Source organism: Schistocerca americana, chromosome X (genome assembly GCF_021461395.2).
Source record: "Schistocerca americana isolate TAMUIC-IGC-003095 chromosome X, iqSchAmer2.1, whole genome shotgun sequence".
NCBI lineage: Eukaryota > Metazoa > Arthropoda > Insecta > Orthoptera > Acrididae > Schistocerca > Schistocerca americana.
The window spans coordinates 312,414,454-312,429,638 of NC_060130.1; the positions used below are offsets into that span (position 1 = coordinate 312,414,454).

The 15,185-nt window shown below is 42.6% G+C and overlaps 1 protein-coding gene across 1 annotated transcript in view; it reads right to left on the bottom strand.

Moving 5' to 3' along the window:
• LOC124555767 overlaps window positions 1-15,185 on the bottom strand; it is a 225,168-nt gene that overhangs the window by 110,197 nt on the left and 99,786 nt on the right. The gene's annotated exons all lie outside the window — the stretch shown is intronic.

Sequence of the window (15,185 nt, forward strand, 5' to 3'; positions counted from 1 at the left end):
GGATGTGTGTATAGTGAAATATCCTGCTTGTGTTATATGATGACAAAAGAAGGGAGAGGGTGGAACCCAATGCTGGCCTACTTCTTTTGAACCAGCACAGAGCTTAAGTCCACATTTGATGAATGGATCACCACAACATTAGTATATGCCCTCACTCAGTGAGACACTATGAGAAGTTTGGCATTTAATACAGGTGAATTATTTAATTTATTAATTATTAATTAATAAATTAATGGATTATTTAATTCTGGTGAACAGCAAAATACTGATGATGAAAATTTCATCCATAACTGTGTATTAGTTGCCTCAGTTATGGAGACAGGTATGTTGCCATTAGGGGTAATTATTTTACATCAGTAAAAAGCTAAACATTCATTCATGAGCATTAATTCTTTATCTCACAGTTATCAATTTGCGATCCTCTTCTGTCTGTGTAATTTTGACCCCAATAATTTACGAGATCAAAAAGGTGTTATTACTGGGCACTACTAGCTAGTCATGGAGGGAATGTCAGAAATGGCACAGCACTCTTTGAGAACTGATTATCTGGTAACTTATTCTTTTAAGTAAAGTACAGGGCTTACAATATTGCCTGTAATTTGGGCATCTTTGCCAAAGGACCTTCGAAAAGAAGATCATGTGGTAGTAGTAGGAGTGGGGTGATATGCCCTGGATGATGCATTATGTGTAAAGTGTTAATGCATGGCTTGGAAAATCACTCAGAAGAGAAAGACTCCCTCATGCACATTAGGGTTTGCATCTGAGTGCTTCTGGTAAGAGACTAATTACACAGATAATTGCCATAATCACCCAGTCTGACAAAAGCAGTATCCATTCAGTCCTAGAGATTTCCAATGCGTTCTCTAAGTGGAGCTAAAGAATATTCATAGTTTCTACCATAAAAGACAGTCTCCAAGTTTTCTAAGCAGATTCTTGCATGATATGAGGCATCTTTGTTTGACAGTCTGCCTGTGGTTTCAAGGCTTTTTTACACTCTCCTCCCAGTTAAAAAAGTCCATTTACAATTTACACTCCCTCCTTTGTTATGCTATATGTCTCCTGTTAGTCTGATGTCGTCTGAGCAGTATTCATGTATGTACTATACAGCCTCCCATTATCCTATTAATGAACTGTAGCCTGTGAATTTACCAGGACAGATATCTACACATCGTGAAACAAGTCTGCCAGATAACTGGAGGAATTGTTTCATGTCATTAAGCACTGGTTGAGTAATTAAATCGTCCATAACATAAATATTTAATCGCTCTCTCATTAGCATTTCATGTGGATTCGTACCAACTGTGAGGAAATTCTTTCTTTTCAACCTGGCCAAAAACATTTGGGGTTTCTCCACCAGGGTACTGCTGCATGACAGGTAACACATGAGGACACAGGATGACTGTGACGTGCCATTGTGCTGCCAGAGTTCTCTCAATCACGACCAGACATTACCTGAAGTCACACCCAATGGCTCCCTGCTCTATGATGTCAGGAGTAAAACTCCTGTGCCTCTCCAAAACATTAGAAGAATGGGACCTCTCCCAAAGTCACTGGCATACTCGCTGACGATGGTCATCCAGGGTAGTGCAGGCCATAATGCACCACTGAACACAATGTGAAGTTATTCTCCGATCCCACTCACAGCACCACCCCAAACACAGCTGTTTGGGTTGTCGTGTTACTGATAACCTACTCATGGGACAATAATTCCCTTGTCTGGCTGCTGCTTGTCTTCAACCAATGTTGTGTGATGATACAGGATGTTGGTGGGAATCCATTACTTATTTTCAGTTGGCAGGGGCAGATGTGAAGGGGTTACGATGTGCTTGGTGCTCATTATGACTATCCTCCTTTGGAAATGTCAGATGTGGTCGACCAGAACCTTGATGTGTATGCTGCCCTCACGTTCCTACGCAGTAAAGTATCAGGCACTGTCACCTTCAAATGCCCCACAAATCTTTACATTGTGCGATTTGAGCAACTGGTAAAATAGAGCCCCACAATGAGGCCCTTTCGAACTCTTGTCAGGCGACAATAACGCCGTCTCACATGACTATGCAACATCTTCGTGTCCTTCACAGTGATCACTCAACAACTGAAAGTGTTCACACCCCCTTGTATTTTCTACCAAGCCTGGTTACGACATGAAACATGAACAATGTTAATGCCCTCTGACGGCCGCTCTGTCTGTCACATAGAATAGCAACTCTAATCATTCACATACCCACCGATGGTGTGTACGTGTATGAGGTTAAAACTGACATCCCTTCTTTTGTCAGGCAGCATATGTATGGATTATAATAGAAAGCCATAAAGATATATGATTTTGTCTTCAAAAGAGATTGCATATCAAATATCTGTACGATCCATAGTTCAATTTGCTATAGTATATGGGCCCTGTATCAGGTTGGAGCAACAGGGGACACTGTATACAAAGAAGGGCGATGCTAAACGTGACAAGTTTGAAACTTCCTGGCAGTTTAAAACCGTGTACCCGACCGAGACTCGAACTCGGGACCTTTGCCTTTCGTGGGCAGGTGCTCTACTATCTGAGCTACCGAAGCATGACTCACGCCCGGTACTCACAGTTTTACTTCTGCCAGTATCTCGTCTCCTACCTTCTAAACTTTACAGAAGCTCTCCTGCGAAACTTGCAGAACTAGAGTTCGAATCTCGGTCGGGCACACAGTTTTAATCTGCCAGGAAGTTTCATATCAGCGCACACTCCGCTGCAGAGTGAAAATGTCATTCTGGAAACATCCCCCAGGCTGTGGCTAAGCCATGTCTCTGCTGTATCCTTTCTTTCAGGAGTGCTAGTTCTGCAAGTTTCGCAGGAGAGCTTCTGTAAAGTTTGGAAGGTAGGAGGCGAGATACTGGCAGAAGTAAAGCTGTGAGTACCGGGCGTGAGTCGTGCTTCGGTAGCTCAGATGGTAGAGCACTTGCCCGCGAAAGGCAAAGGTCCCGAGTTCGAGTCTCAGTCGGGCACACAGTTTTAATCTGCCAAGAAGTTTCATATCAGCGCACACTCCGCTGCAGAGTGAAAATCTCATTCTGGTCACAAGTTTGTTTGACTGACGAAAAAGGGTAACATCATTTTGAAAATCAACTCGGAGACATTGGAAGAAAGATACCGTACATCTCACGAGAATGTACTTGGATAACTGAAAGAAATGTCTTTCAGGGTTAGAAACTAAAAATATTCTTCGGACCCCTACATATCTGAACAGTAGAGTATAGCTTATGCAGACGAGAATCAGGCAGATAACAACTCGCACAGAAGAGTATAAGCAGTCTTTCTTCCTGCACTTAATTCCTGAATGGAATGGGAAGAACTGTATGCTACAATAAAAATTACCGTCTGCCTCACACTTCACAGTAGCTCGCAAAGTATAGGTGTAGATACGAAATGCTGTTTACCACGAGCAGCAGCATATCATGTACAGCGACGTGATATGGTGTCAATGATGGTGGTGACAAATGGCTCTGAGCACTATGGGACTCAACTGCTGAGGTCATAAGTCCCCTAGAACTTAGAACTACTTAAACTGACAACACACACATCCATGCCCGAGGCAGGATTCGAACCTGCGACCGTAGCGGTCGCGCGGTTCCAGACTGTAGCGCCAGAACCGCTCGGCCACCAGCGGCCGGCGATGGTGGTGACGAACTCCATTTGAAGTAAATGACATTCTTTTGCGAAGCTGTTCTCAGACTTTGGAGAGCGATTTAGCCACATAATGCGAAAAAATTCTCTGCTGTTGAAATTACTTGCTAACGAGACAACCTTGTGCAGTTGAGAGTTTCACAAACTTTATTATTACTGTAAGACCTACGTTTCGGGTTATTGAAAGGATTCCCAGCAGCTCAAACGGTCGTAAAGGCGAAACGTAGACACACCACATATAAATGTCAATTAGTAGATGACCGAATAAGTTTGGTCAGATAGTGAGTAACTGATCTTGGCTGCGTGTGCAGTCAGCACACTACTGGCTTTATTTGTGTTCTCACACTTACGTAGTTTCTAGAATAGCAAGAGCTGCACATTCTTCCAACCGTCCACTACATAGTTACATTGCCTCACACATGGCACAGCCATAGCATCATTGCATCGCTAGCACCCCATGGAAGAAGATAATGTGAGGCCACTGTACCTTTCAGTGTTCACGTCCTCTATGCAAAAGAAATCGTTGTATGCGCTGAAGCGACAACAGCAACAGTCTTCACAGAGGATATGTTGAGTGCAGTCCTCTGGCAATCTCTTCCGTACTGTACTGTGGGACGCAAGTGACGTGTTCCACTGATGGTGCCTATAAGGTGCACTCCTCCACCGCAGAGCTTAGTTACTCGAGGAAAATAGCTGCTTGCAAGTATATTGCAAAATATTACCTATTTACAAGTTCGATGCAGTGGTCACTTTATATCTAATTGCTGGGAAGGCTAGCTATATGACAAGTTAGTGACGGAAAGAGTCAGATTTCACTATTACGGTGTTCAGTATGCATCAATGATACTCTGGCAACTCAAATCAACAAACCAAGCACATGGCAAAGAAAGCAAATATTGCGCTCTTAAAAATATAACGTTCTCAATAATGAAACTTCACATACACCATAATCGCACACTTGCAAGGGCAAAAGTTGAACAAGAGATTCACATGAACATATTTTAGAGGTAAAGTCGCAATCTCATCAATCATTGGAAAATAAATAAATAACCTCGGAAATCACATCAAATCAGCGAAAGATCACAGAAAACATTTTACTGGGCAGAAACGGTTGACGTGATTGCAAGATACGATCCCGGCGTGGGTGGTGAAATGATCTGAATGCAACTATAATGCAGAAGCCCGCGACTTGATGTCTCCCAGCCAAACAAACAAATTACTTCCACCAGACGAGAGACAGTTTACGAATAAGAACCATTTACTTTACTTGCAACTAAACTAACGTGGTCGTTCCACTTTATATCTCTAAACATACGGACTGCTACCGAAAATTTCCGAGTATTTGAATACGACATGCAAATAACCAGCAGTACAAACTACCGTCGCTAGGTGGTATAACTGTGTCTTTCAACTGCCAATCTGCTACACAAAGTCAGTGTTGAGTTCATCAGTCGAAACGTTGTTGCCAATTTCTTCACACTGTGTTCTACTGTGAATACAAATTTCTAAGCGGCTGACTCGAAGGAACGACTGATCGATATGATGTTTTGTTTCAACCTCTGCAAAAGTACAGCTGAGGCCCTCTGCATGTTTATGGAGGTTTTTGGTATGCAAGCTTTGAGCCAAGCGAGGACATTCGAGTGATTTAAGCGATTTAAAGATGGCCGATAGTCTGTAGATGATGACGAAGACTCGGACCGATTGTCACCATGCACAAACCCGGAAACGATTGCGAAAGTGCGTGAAGTCATCCACAACGACAGAGGGCAGACAACTCATGATGTCTACGAAATCATTGAAATTTAGTACGAGATATGTCAACACATTCTAGCAGTTGAATTGACCATGAAACGAATTACAGCAAAGTTCGTTCCTTGTCTTTCGAACGCCGATCAACGAGACCATTATATTCAGGTATGGACTGAACCCCAAACAATAGTTCTAGATGGTCCAAATTTCCTATCCTGTGCCGTAACTGCCTATGAATCAGCGGGGTACTGCTATGATACCGAAACACGCCAGTTGGTCGACAGCGCAACGGCGGCCCGGATAGTCACCCATCCTAGTGCTAACCACACCCAACAGTACTTAACTTTGCGAATCTGAGCGGAACTGGTGTATCCACCTCGGCACGGTATTTGATACGTTCTTTAAATCATACTAAAGCCAATGTACAGTAGCTACACTAACAATAAGACAAAATTTTAGCTTTATTTTCAGTTTATGCAATTTATAACGTATTTACTACATTGACACATTTAATCTGGTCTGTGCAATATTTTCCATCAACATAGTTCATTTAAGTCATTATACAATAATTAATTTCCATTAAATCTACTAACAAATTTATAGTAATTTTTTTGGTTGGTTCAAATGGCTCTGAGCACTATGGGACTCAACTGCTGAGGTCATTAGTCCCCTAGAACTTAGAACTAGTTAAACCTAACTAACCTAAGGACATCACAAACATCCATGCCCGAGGCAGGATTCGAACCTGCGACCGTAGCGGTCTTGCGGTTCCAGACTGCAGCGCCTTTAACCACACGGCCACTTCGGCCGGCATAATTTTTTTTTTTTTTTTGGGGGGGGGGGGGGGAGGGCGAGACGCAACCTTGACAGGTCTGCCAGGGGCGCAGGATCACCCCAGTATGACCATGACAGAGACTTCCTGTGCAGAATTCCCTATCTCTTGCTTTCGAAACAGAATTTTTGTGAATATACGCGTTCTTCCCTATCAACGGAAGCTGCATGTGTTGACTTTTAATTGTGAAAAATCATTTAACGCAACAATGTGAATGCTAATTTGCAGCCACAAGGCTACCAGCAATGGAAGACGTTTTCCAGTCAAGACAAAAGTGAAGTTCTTAATGAGTCAGACACAGTTATAAAAAAAAACCTTCAAGAGGCGTCGAGCTTCGTTTAGCCCTATATACAGGATGAACCCGAATTCCACAGACGAAATTTTCGGAGGCTCTTCAGATATATTTTCTGAGTATTTTGGTATAAAGTACGGGTAGTCTCCGGTAGCTCGTTACAGAGTAATTGCATTTAGTTTGATTTCTAACGCCCATTTGTATTTGTCTCTGCACAACACTGAGAAGATCCGCATGATAGTCCCAGTGTTGATGGTATGCGTTGTGTCTCTTGTTTAGGGGAAAAAAACGTGTTCCATTCAGTCACAGTATCTGCTGTTGACAACTTTATTCTTCGCCCTCAATCTTGCCTTAGTGCTGCTCTGTACAGTCTTGGTTTAGTTTTTCCGGCAGTGTTACTTGTCTGATAACTGATACACAACAGTATGGATAGGTTTACTTATTATGAGTTGGCCAATATGCATCTTGTATATGGACTCACTGCATGCAGAACAAGAGCTGAGCAACGACGCTATGTCGAACGGTTTGTTACCGCAGCGACGGCAATCACACCACAGCGTACGTATTTGGTTTGATGGTTGTTATATTACTTTCTCTTTTGTTTTGAACAGATTTGTGATTGCATATTACAGGATTTTTTACTGATGTGAAGGTATTTTCTAAGGAAAAAAACCGAAAAATTTCATAATTACATTATTACTTTGTAACGAGCCACTGGAGATTATGAGTTCTGACGCCAAAATACTCAGAAAATATCCCTGAACAACATTCGATGTTTTACGGTGGAATGGCTTACAAGTGATGTAAGCTCCCAAGGTTACTTCGTTCTATTTCCATTTTTTTCATTCACTTATACTTTGGACGAAGAAAGATTTATTTTAAGTTCTTTCAGAATTACCCACATTTCCCAGTACTTTCAGATATTTTATCCATATGTTTCTCACAGTCAGCTGCACAAGAGAAAGATTTAACCTGTAACAAATGAAAAATTATTTAATTATGACATAGTTCCGAAATCTCACTCGGAGCCTTTAATTTTCCATATAGCCAAAATGCTGAAATCAGTATCATACTAATTAAATTCGTTACGTATGGAAAAGCTTCCAGGCTCTATAACAGTTATTCACAATTACCAGAAGCTGCTTCTCACATACTATTAAGAGTCGCTAACAGGTGTTATAATACCCGCGAATAAATGGTTCAAATGGCTCTGAGCACTATGGGATTTAACATCTGTGGTCATCAGTCCCCTAGAACTTAGAACTACTTAAACCTAACTAACCTAAGGACATCACACACATCCATGCCCGAGGCAGGATTTGAACCTGCGACCGTAGCAGTCGCGCGGTTCCGGACTGAGCGCCTAGAACCGCTAGACCACCGCGGCCGGCTGCGAATAAATGCCTAGGAGATTGGCCGGGATGGTGTGAGTGAATCAGAGGTGACTGAGGGAGCTTTTGGATCGTTGCCTCGGTTGGTATTTATGGCAAACAGCTCACTTCTCACGTGCTGAAAACATCTTTTTCTAGAAAGAGGAAGTAACGTAGCATCACGAATGAAAATTAAAAATTGAATATTTCTCGCGCAGGTTGACAAAATTTGCTTACGCACAACAAGGAAAGCGAAGAGAGATATGTGGAACAGGCATGTTCAGATTGTTATACCAAAGACAGTTTGCCGAGAATTTTATTGTTTAATGGTAACAGACAATCGCAGAAGCTATACTAACTTTTTTTTTCTTTGAAAGTTCTCTTTCATTATATTTCAGTAACGGCACTATGCAACTGATTGTTGCATAAGTTTATAACAGTGGCAAGTATCCCTCCAAACGGTGCTAAAAGGGGTGTCAAGTGTCAACCGATGTTTATGTCTCTTAATAGCAGAAGTATTTCCATGATTTTATTGTTCTTTTATTTCATAATTTTATAATTTTGATAGTTAATAATTTCATTAACTCTGTGCAGAGGAAACAGATGTGCAGTTGCACTTAATTTTGCGCTTATGGATAAATCAAAATAAATTTCAGCCAGAAAAGTTGCTGTTGTTTCTTTGCCTCTCAATAAAAAGTGATACAGGCAGCGAGAAATGGATAAAAATTAAAACAGAAGATTTCGCAGAAAACTGGGTAGAATCAAGATTTGGTAAGAAGGAACTGTTCAGACGCAACAACAGGGCAACTGTGAATCAAAAGAATAATTTACCCTAGACCAATGAGAAAACTTGTAACAATGGTCACTGACATTTCCCACCAAATGAAACATTTAGGTGTCGGTGTGTCAGCCGTAACGGTAAGGAGAAGATCGCTCCAAGCTGATTTAAAAGATTGTCGTCCGAGGAAATGGCAGATCACATCTGCGATGAAAAATACATGAGCTCAATGAGCCAATAACCTCTGGAATGGTTCAAATGGCTCTGAGCACTATGGGACTAAACATCTCAGGTCATAAGTCCCCTAGAACTTAGAACTACTTAAACCTAACTAACCTAAGGACATCACACACATCCATGCCTGAGGCAGGATTCGAACCCTCGACCGTAGCGGTCGCGCGGTTCCAGACTGAAGCGCCTAGAACCGCTCGGCCACCAGGGGCCGGCCTTCTGGAATGATAACTGAGCGAAGACAGGTATATAATTAAGATTAATGAAGGAAATACACCGATGAGCCAAAACATTATGACCACCTGTTTAATAATGTACTGTTCTACTTTTCAAATGCATTACAACAGATATTCTGCTTGACATGGGTTCTACAAGTCCTTGATAGGATTACAGAAGTATGTGGCACCAGATGTCTACGCATAGGTCAAGCAATTCCAATAAATTATGGGACGGTGGTTTACGGGCACGCAGCTGGTGTCCAATGTGTTCCAATGCGTACAGATCAGGCACATTTGTTGGCCAAGATATCAATGGGAGCTCACTATAATGCCCTTCAAACCACTGTAGTACGATTCTGTAGTTGCAACGCCAACAGCTATCCTGCTGAAAGATGTCATCGCCATATCTGGAGACTTCAAGCGTGAAGCGATGCAGGTGGTCTGCTATAATGTTCACGTAATTCACTGCTGTCACAATGCCTTCGATTACCACCACAGATCCCATGGAAGCCCAACTCAGTGTACCCCATAGCATAACTCTGCTCTCACTGGTCTGCATCTGTGGCGTGGTGCATGTTTCGTGCAGCCATTCACTTGGATGATGGCGTGTAAGGATCCAACCATAGGCGTGGTGTAACAAGTAATGCAATTCATTCGCCAGGCGACACGTTTTTATTGATCCACTGTGAAAACCCAGTACTGTGTCCACTGCAATCATAACTGACGATGTCGTGTCAGTGGAGCTCCATGTTCAACGATGACCTTTGAACAGTACGCCCAGAAACCTTGAGCCTGCACCAGCATTGTACTCTGGTGTCAGACCTGTCAAAGATAGCTACTTATCCTGAATTACGCAGTGGGGGATCCATCGACCTCTCTGTTTTGTGATGAGACGTGATCATCTAATATCATATGGCCTACCCTTTGTTTCACCATTCTTCAACCACTTTCCATTGGTACTCATGATAGTAGTAAGCCAACAGTCGACAAGATTCACCGTTTCAGAGATTCTCGTTTACAGCAGCAGCACCACATCAATTTGCTCTTTGTTCAAACCACTTATATCAGTGGACTTCCGCATTTGCGGTCTGCATCTTCCCTATAATGACCATTCATCTCATTCCGCTTACATTCTTTCCTTACTGTGTCACAAGCCCATGATACCACCAGGAGGTATTCAGCCTCACAGTGGGCAATAGTCATAATGTTTTGGCTCATCAGAGTACATTTTTCCTTTGCTGTTCTTTGTGATAATCTGTTAAGACTCAAGATATTTTAATTCAGTAATAGGCATTTATAAGAACTTCATTTATTTATCAGATTCAGACTTTGGTGCTTATGACCAAGGTGTGCTTTACTGGTGAATCCATGGTCACTGTAAAGCAGAAAAACAGTCAGTACATCATTAGGGCTCCAGAAGAAGCATTAGAGGAAGAAAGTATTCAAAAGTAGTGGAGCAAAGACAGAACGAGTGTAATTGTTAGTGTGGGTTGCATACATTCAGGAGCAAACCTATTGTTATGCTAACTGATTTGCGATCCACTGAGGATAATCGATTCTCCTGAGAAGCCCCCAACCCCTCCCTCCACTTGATTTATGACCCCCTGAGGACAATACATCCTTCTGAGAAACCCCCACCATCCTTATCCCCCTCCCTTCCCCCTAACCTATTGTGCTGTTTTTCTCCCCTTCCCTCTAGGAAATCCCCCAGCCTTCCCCTCCACCCTCTCCCACCAGAAAAAAATCTGGAAAATCACTCAGTCTGTGCAGAGCTGTTGGTGAGGAAGGTGCAAATATATCCCTGTCCATTAACTGCATGTCCTAATTATGTAATTACACTGCTGCAGATTGGAGATGTTACCTTGTTGGAAAATTTTCATGTGTGTGTCCACCTTGATGTGCAGGGATTGACCGAACTAGTGCACAATGCCATCACCAGAGGATATCCCACAGCCCAACCCCTTCCCCTCCCACCCCATCCATCCTAGAAAAAAATGGCGGGAAAAATCGTTCAGTTTGTACTGAGCTGGTGGACTGGAAGGGTCTCTTGACAGAAAATTCAACTACATGTAGAGGGCATAATAAAGCATTGTTTATTTACAAAATTCAATTTGCATACCAATTCACAGGGATTGGAACTCTTTATTTAGCACGAAAAGCTCATCATTCCCTGCTGTTTATTTAATTTTGGATGATGTAGGCCTTGTAAAATACATCAAAAAAGAAGTAACTACATACATAAATAGGTAGCTTTTTTCTGATTGCACAAACAATACTGTCACGAGATCGACATCAATATAAAACAGTCACTGCACATAATTAAACTGTTACATATCGCGCTAAACATCTGGCAAAAAACCTTCTGATTACATCATCCACTGTATGAAATGATAGTTAAATCAACACCCTATGCTGTCAACAGGCATTGATATACATCAACGGGGACAGTTGAAAATGTGTGCCCAAGCAGGACTCAAACCCAGGATCTCCTGCTTACATGGCAGACACACTACCCATCTGAGCCACCGAGGGCACATAGGATAGTGCGACTCCAGGGATTTATCCCTTGCATGCACCTCATGAGACCCACATTCCCAACTTAATGTCCACACACTACATTCGTAGTGCCCCTGCCCATTACACTCATTACTCGTGGCAGACAATCTTACCAAGTCCCATAAAAGTTTTGGCAATATGTGTGTATCTGCACAGAAGAAGAAGGTCAATGGCCCATTAGCCTTAACTATATGAAGACTGCATCTGTTCTTTTGGAGATGTCCAAAAGAACAGATACCATCGGTGACCATGCAGCGTTCTAGAATGAAATGATAATTAAATCAAGACCCTACACTGTCAACAGGCGTTGATATACACCAACAGGGACAGTTGAAAATGTGTCCCGACCAGGACTCGAACCCAGGATCTACTGCTTACATGGCAGATGCTCTATCCATCTGAGCCACCGAGGCCACAGAGGATGTGCGACTGCAGGAATTTATCCCATGCATGCTCCCTGTGAGACCCACATTCCCAACTTAATGTCCACATGCTACATTCATTGTGCCCCTACCCATTACACTCATTACTCGTGGCAGACAATCTTACCGAGTCCTGTAAGAGTTCAGGCAGTACATGTGCATATGCACAGAAGAAGAAGATCAATGGCCAGTTAGCTTTAACTATATGAAGATGGTATCTGTTCTTTCCTGGTGTCGAGTTAATTAATTAGTCAATAAATTTGGTAGTCCATTTGCACTGTTTCCAAGACAACCACAGCCCAGCATTTTGTGGAGGGCTGGGGATTTACCAGGTATCTGCTAGTTTCTAGAGCACAAAATAGCACAAAAAGAGGGCTTAGTGTGGTTTCTGGTGGCATGCGACAGATGTTCGCTGGTCAGGAAGTAACTACTGGAGAGAGAGAGAGAGAGAGAGAGAGAGAGAGAGAGAGAGAGAGAGAGATATGTGTTTTTACAGGAATTTCCCAGTACTGAATATCAAAGTAGTTGTATTTCCTGCACTGGGATCCTACCAGTACACCAGCTCAGCACAGGCTGAGCGATTTTTCCCTCAAATTTTTTCTGGTAGGGTTGGGGTAGGAGGGGGCAAGGTGTGGGGAGGGGGTGATGTATCCACTGGTGGTGGCATTGTGCATTAGCTCAGTCAACCCCTCCATGTGAAGGTGAGCACACACTCAGATATTTTCCAACAAAACAACTCCTCCATTCTGCAGCAGTGTATTATGTAATTAGGATGTGCAGTTGCTGGACAGGGTAATATTTGCACCTTCCACAGCAACAGCTCTGCACAGACTGGTGGTTTACCCACCAGTTTGTTCTGGGGTTGGGGGGAAATGGGGGAGAGGAAGGCTGGTGATTTCCCAGAGTGAGAGGGTTAGGGGGAAAAGTAGTGCAATAGGTTAAGGGAAAGGGGGCTTGGGGAAGGGCAGGGGGGTTTTCTCAGAAGGGTGTGTTATCCCCAGGTGGGAATCATAAATCAAGCGGAGGGGACAGGCATGGGGTTTCTCATAACGACTGATTATCTACTGGGGTTCATAAATCAGTTAGCATAAAAATAGTCTTGCTCCTGAATGTATGCATGTGTGCAACCTGCACCAACAAATTGTGCTCGTTCTCTATTTGCTCCACTACTTTCAATACTGTACGAAAAACATCCAGCGTCAGTAATGGTGTGCTGTGTGAAGTCTGTTAAGGAAACTGCCAATCTGCATATTGATGAAGGCACGTTGAAGCAGGGACAGTACAAGAAAATGTTTCCACAAATCAGTGAGTGGTTCTCTACTGAAGTTGGCATTATCATACATGACAGTGCACAATATCATTAATCAAAGAGTGTAGCCAGGCTCTTGGAAGAAAGTTAACTGAGAGTTTCGTTCTGGCTTGGAAAAATTCCTGATATAAACCACATAGAAACATATGGGGTGTTGCGGAGAGAAAAATTAAGAAATCTGTAGTTATAATACAGGAAAAACTGAATCAAAAGTAAGTTGATATATGGAATAACGCTATTTCAACAGAAAAATCTTGTGAAAATTTGAAAGAGTATACCAAGGAGGATAAATAGATTAGTAAAAATTAAAATGACATTTAGTATTAATTGCTTCGATTTTATGGCTACTTTTGCAATATTGTAATTGTTTTACTAAGGGAAGTTGAGTCCAATACTTGGAGTACGTCTGTAATATGCTAAGATCTTAAATGAACTACTTTTCAAGTATCAGATGCTCGTAACCATTGCTTACGTCGTCAATCCAAAAGGATCCGATATTGATTTTGTTTCTGACATATAAGCGACATCAGCTCAGCAAATATGGTGGCAGCTTGAAACAAATCGTAATGGAGCAACATACACATGTCAGCAAACAGTTTTTATCACCCTGATATGTCGTGCACGTGCGTTACTATTGTAACTGTTCCCGTACCGATCGGAAGGTTACGCCTGCCGTTGTATGTAAATAAACACACAGTTACCATGAGCACTACTTATGGGTAGAACGCAGCACTCGAATGGATTCCAGCATTTCAGCTGAAAGTAACGCAACATTTGCTACACATCAGAGACGTCTGTAGAACAGTAGGGTGAATATCTGTCATATTACGATCGACAATCGCGACCAATGATCGGGTTGCACCATCACGTTATGGGGAGAACGCTTGTTCTCGTTAACCAAGGAATTTGAGGAGTCAAAGTTATGTGGTGTTGGGATGCAATCGGTACCAATCGACAGATGGTGTTGAGGACTTACACCTCGCAGACCGTCCACATTCTACAAGTGGGCAGGATGATCGATGTCTACGACTTTTGAGTCAAAGGAACCGTGGTCTGAGTGCTCCAGAACTAAATTCGGAGTACGAAGAGGCTGCAGGACGTCATGTATCGCATTAAAGTGTTGGGAGACGACTACACGGTGCGAATTTCCACTCCCGACGACCATAGCCCGCACCATGTAGATCATCACAACCCAATGAACCCCCGTTACAGATGGACAATCGCTGCGGTCGCAGGTTCGAATCCTGCCTCGGGCATGGATGTGTGTGATGTCCTTAGGTTAGTTAGGTTTAAGTAGTTCTAAGTTCTAGGGGACTTATGACCGCAGCAGTTGAGTCCCATAGTGCTCAGAGCCATTTTGAACAGATGGACAAGAAATAATAGAGAACGGACGCCCCAGGATTGGCGTCAGGTGTTGTTTACAGACAAATTTCGGATATTTTTGCACCCTGATAATCGCAAACAACATTTTTGGAGGCAAGCTGGCAATATCGAACGCCTCCAACACTTTGTCCCACATGTGTAACAAGGTGATGGTGGAGTGATTTTCTGAAGTGACATTACATAGGGCTACCGTAAACGTCTCGTGGATGTTGAGGGCAATCTCTGTACTCTAATGTAGAGGGAGAGAAGATTCTACAGTCAATTGTGGGGTAATATCGCCAAAATTTTGCTAACAGTTCACCTTGATGTATGACAAATCGTGTGCTCGTCCTGTTGTTCTCGTGAACACGTTCCTTCAGGATACTAGGATCACCAGAATGG